Genomic DNA, 5,529 nt, shown 5'->3' with positions numbered 1-5,529 from the left:
GGATTGAGAATCAACATCGTTAATTCAACTCCAAATTGAAGCACTGAACTACTCCTATTACTACAAAGACGTAGTAAAAGTGGTAAGTTCGAGTCAATACGCAGATAAGCGCGATCGGTTTCATTAAGTTAATTTCTAACCAGAGCGATAAATGGAGGGTTTTGATGTGGATGAGATAAATGTGTGAATTGAAATAAAAGGGTGAACGTAATCTAGGATAGGAGTCTATCTAATTTCTAGAGCAAGTGAGAGTTTATATGAATTTCTTTCATTAGGCACCAATTAATTACACTGAATCTGCCAACCCCACAACCTATTAGAAATTCTAATAGCCCAATTAGAAAATTTTGATAAAAATCTAAATTAGCCCTAATTCAGTTTAAAACATTTCCTTCTCAGCGACATACGAGTTAAAACTGAAAAGCATTAAGAAAGGATTCAATTGTTGAGACATACTATAAGACGGACAGCCACATCTTATAGCATGATTTATTTGGGAAGGATTATACTAGGGCATACATGAATTTGGCCAGAAAAAGTCTAGACCCTAAACATGTGATCCAAATACGTGCAACTTAATCAATCAATTATGCACAGGCTAGAATGATTTTACATACAAGAATTTCAACAAATTAATTAGTCAGAAGAATTCATTGAAACTCTATTAATATTAAAATGAATCCATCCAAAGAATTCACAAGAGTACAGTTAAATTAATTAGAAAACCTTCAAGAAATTAACATAAGGCTCTTGTAGAAAAATTAAGAACGAACCTTCAATCCATCGATTACAACCCAAAACAAAATAAAAACTAACCTAAAGATACTGAAAATTGAAGGAAAAGGAAAAAGAATAAAGATTAACTTTGACCTCCATCGATTTGGCCTCCAAAATTCGGCATATATCCCCAAAATTTAGCATATCTTGACCTAGGGCTGAGGAGAGGAATTTATAGGATTCATCAGTGTGTTGCAATTAATAATGGGCATAAATGCACGTTATTAGAGTACTAAAGTTATTAAACAATGTCGGCTTGCCTGATAAAATATGTTAGATTGCATCCAAAAAGCATTAAATTCATAACATTGTGGTCGCATGCAGCCAACCCATAGAAACGGTTGATTTTTGTATTCTTATGCAGAATATGCGTTGACGCACGGCGAAAAGAGCAATCATAAGAAATTAGGGAACGAGCACAACATTGTCGCAAGGCCTTACGGTGATTTGTGTTCGCAAAAATCTGTTCAACAAGGATTGTCGCATAGAGTCGCCCAACTTGGTGAGCGCATATGGTGAAAGGCATAATTAATCACGATGGAACAGAAAGCTGATGTCGATTGAATATGAATTAAGTTGACAGCCACTAACGATAACAACTACATCCAGCTTTTCGGTGACAAATATTCGGCGCATCAGTCAGAGAATTAAAGCCATCTCATCCGTGCAATCATAAGAGAGAAGCCGTCTTTCACCCCGAAATTCTATAAATATCAAAGGCATCCTTCAGAAAAGGGGTTCCACCAGTTAACAAGTTCGGAGAGTTAAAAAATTTTCCCTTAGATAGTTTAGCCTTGCTCTTAGATTTTCTTTTCTTTTAAGGAGGATGTGAGAGAAGGAAGTTGTGCCGACAGATCATTCCGATAAGCTTAGGAGAGCGCCGGAAGCTTCAAGATCAGAGAGAAGGCCGACTCCTGCAGAAGCAGGAATATCTTTTGAACCGAATAGAGATTACCAGTGTAAAAGCCTCCGTCAGCAAGGGATTGCTACCAGGCTCTCTACCTTTATCTTCCATTGTTGTTTGTATTCAACTCATTTATAGAAATGGAATTTGCTGCTCTATATCTGTTCACTCTCTGTTATTTACGCATGAGTAGCTAAATCTATTGAATGGGTTGAGAAGCACTTAGCTAGCTTAACTGGGGATATTCAGACTTTGTGATTATCTTGTATTATGTATGCTTCATTCATCTATTAGAGATACTCGAGAGAGTAGTCTAAGGACAGGATCTAGGCTTGGGAAAGTCATATCAGAATCTAGGCTCGAGAAAGTCATATTAGAATGCATAATCAAGAGATAGGAGCTTAGGAATAAGTACTATTTGCTATTAACGCATCGCATGCATCCTAGAGATAGGATATGATTGTGTGCGGTCACCTTGCCTTTGTGCATCTTGCATCATCGCATAGGAAAAGAGTAGAGACTTAGGAATAATCTCTAGGACACTTTTGCATTCAACACATGCGTCCTAGACTTAGGAGCATCGCATTTGCATTGGAAAACGATTTGTTGTGCATGGTTGTAGCATGGTTGCATAGTCTGACGCATTCCCAAGTAACGCTAACTAAAGGCCTTCTCAACTCGTTCATCCGCATACTCAGTGCATCTATCACACAATCAGACTTTTCTCAAATCCATCGCATTTGTTTATTTTTCATTACCGCAATCAACAAACCAAACAACAATTAATTGAGTTACTGATTACCGTAAAGTTTTCGAAAAATTACCACCGCAACCTGTTTTCCCAAGTCCCTGAGTTCGACCCTAGACTTACCAGGAAACTCAGTGAGGTTTGCACTTGGATTCCACTGAGAAAACTTGAGTGTTCAACGCAACTCCATCAATGCATCTCATCCATAATTCCACATCATAAAATAACGCATCAAGTTTTTGGCACCGTTGCCGAGGACTTCTGCAAAATAGTGTGCTAACGGTAATTTTTCTGATTTCTTTGCAGTCTCAATCTCTGGCAAATTACGACGTAGAGATTGAGTGGACGTTTAGACGAAGATTAAGAGACCGCCAACAACAACAGCCAGATAAAGAAAATATGGCGAAGCAGCCTGGAAATGGAGCACCAAACAAAAACAACGTCATGGCGAATCCAATCCTGCTGGCAAACGATTGCAATCGGCCCATTAGGGACTATGCATCGTCAAACCTCTATAATTTCTCTCTAGAAATGAAACCGGTGATGTTGCAGATGATCCAGACTGCAGGACAATTCGGAGGACGGTGTGGCGACGACCCGCACGCCCACCTCCGTAGCTTTATAGAAATCTGCAATACTTTTGTGTTCCCGCACATCTCTGCTGAAGAAGTTCGACTAACTTTGTTCCCATTTTCTCTTTGTGATCAGGCAAGAAAATGGGTGTATTCTCTCGAGCTGGGAGAGATCACTTCATAGGAACAAGTCGTAGAGAAATTTATGAAGAAATATTTTCCACCTACTGAAAATGCTAGACGAAGGAAACTAATCACGAATTTTGAACAAAACATGGACGAATCTCTCAGTGAGGCCTGGGCGAGGTTTAAAAGGTTGGTTCGGGACTGTCCACACAATGGATTGCCAGACTGCCTTCAGATGGAAATCTTTTATCATGGTTTAAATCCCGCTTCACAGATCGCTATTAATGTGGTAGCCGCTGGTGGTCTGCTTGATAAAACATATGATGAGGCTAAGAATATCTTGGATCGCATCTCTAAGAAACACGAGGATTAAAGAGATAGTGATCAAAGACTGAGAATCAAGGATAATGACGCTAGTAATGGTGCTATTACTTCACTACAGAATCAGATGACCGCAATGATGAACTTAATTCAGGGAATTGCGATCAACAATCCAACACCGCAAAATGGGCAAATCGACACAATTAGTCAAAACACCGCAAGGTGTGTGACTTGCGATGATGAGCACGCAATGGAAGAATGCCCACAGAATCCACAGTCTATTTACTTTGTGAAAAATAATCCATTTGTTAATACCTACAACCTGGGGTGGAGAAAACACCCCAATTTTACATGGAAGAATCAGCAGCAGAATTTCCAACCTGTGGCATAGAAAGAAGGGCCACCTGGTTTCTTCCCCCGCAATAACGGTCAGACAAGCAATCAAGCCAGTAGCTCGCAACCGCCGCAATCTTCCTCCTGGAAAGCCTATTGAAGCAATACATAGAGAAAAACGAAACTGTGCTTCAAAGTCAGGCTACATCCATCCACAATTTAGAATTATAGATGGGCCAAATTGCAAGTGAGCTTAAACAAACCGCAAGGGGCTCTGTCGAGTTCAACAGAACTCCCACGCAACCTGGGGGGATCAAGTAAAGAGCAATGTAAAGTTGTGACATTGCGGAGTTGAAAAACTGTGGAGGAAGATAGTAAGGAGCCGAGCCAGACTGCTCCCATTGCTTTGGAACTTGAAATTGCAGTGACACAATAAGAAGAAGGAGAAAAAAAAGCAATAGAGCTAGAAGTTGCATCCACCTCAAAGCCAACAGAGAAGAGGACCGTGAGAGTGCAGTTACCATCTTTCCCACAGAGACTAAAAAAGAAAAAGAATGAAGAGGTACAGTACCGAAAATTCCTGTCTATATTAAAACAATTACATATTAATATTCCATTCATTGAAGCGATTAAGAAGATGTCTGCCTATGCAAAGTTTCTGAAGGATATGGTAACCAAAAAGAGGGGAACTGGTAAGTTTGCCACGGTGGCTTTAACAAAAACTTCGAAATAGATAATCCACCGAAGATGAGTGATCCTGGGAGCTTTACTATACCCTGCTCCATAGGAGGACTATACATCGGGCAAGCTTTGTGTGACCTTAGAGTCAACATCAACTTGATGCCTCTGTCGATCTTTAAGTAGCTGAATGTAGGGCAACTTGGTCCCCGTGACTCTCCAACTTATAGATAGATCTCTGGTGCATCCAAAGGGGAAGGTGAAGAACGTGTTGATCACCATCGACAAATTTATTCTACCAGCCAATTTCAACATCTTGGATTACGAGGCCGACAAAGATGTGCCCATCATCTTGGGGCGACCATTTTTATCAACAGGTCGTGCCCAGATTGATGTGCATAAATGGGAGATCAATTTGAGCATAAATAGATAGAAGTTCAAGTTCAACATAATCCGTGCCATGAAATTTTCTGACGAAGAAGACCTGTATGACTCAGACGATGACCAGAATTTGACTGGAGAAGAAAAGTTTGATGAAGAGAATGAAGAAGAGGATGCAAGCGCATCCATTACTGCCTATAATGCGATCATAACAAGAACAAGCAAGGAAGAAGAGATGATCGCAAACCAAGAAGAAGAGCCACCAGAAAAAGAAAAAAGAAAAACAACGCAACCATCCCTAGTAGAACCACCAACAATGGAATTAAAGACCCTGTCGAACCACTTAAAGTATGCATTTTTGGGGCAGAATGACAAGCTGCCAGTAATTATTTCCTCCGAACTTAACGAAGACCAGGAGAATCCGTTGATGAGCATTCTGAGGAAACATGTGCGAGCAATTGGCTAGACACTCGCCGACATTCGAGGAATTAGCCCAGCGTACTATATGCACCGAATTCGTCTCGAAGAAGACCACAAAGCAATGATCGAACAACAGCGCATACTCAACCCTGCGATGAAAGAGGTCGTTAAAAAGGGGATCATTAAATGGTTAGATGCGGGCATTATTTATCCGATACCAGATAGCATGTGGGTTAACCCCGTGCAGTGTGTGCCTAAAAGGGTGGCAT

The 5,529-nt window shown here is 40.4% G+C and overlaps 1 non-coding gene across 1 annotated transcript; it reads right to left on the bottom strand.

The window, feature by feature from the left end:
- Nucleotides 1-3,239: 3,239 nt before the first annotated feature.
- LOC120087381 lies at nucleotides 3,240-3,346 on the bottom strand. Its single transcript, XR_005484518.1, has one exon. It is a non-coding gene; the product is annotated as a small nucleolar RNA R71 (small nucleolar RNA).
- Nucleotides 3,347-5,529: the final 2,183 nt, after the last annotated feature.

Source organism: Benincasa hispida, chromosome 9, assembly GCF_009727055.1.
Source record: "Benincasa hispida cultivar B227 chromosome 9, ASM972705v1, whole genome shotgun sequence".
Classification (NCBI taxonomy): Eukaryota; Viridiplantae; Streptophyta; class Magnoliopsida; order Cucurbitales; family Cucurbitaceae; genus Benincasa; species Benincasa hispida.
Note: the sequence above shows the minus strand (reverse complement) of the source record. Positions and strands in the feature narration are given on the sequence as shown.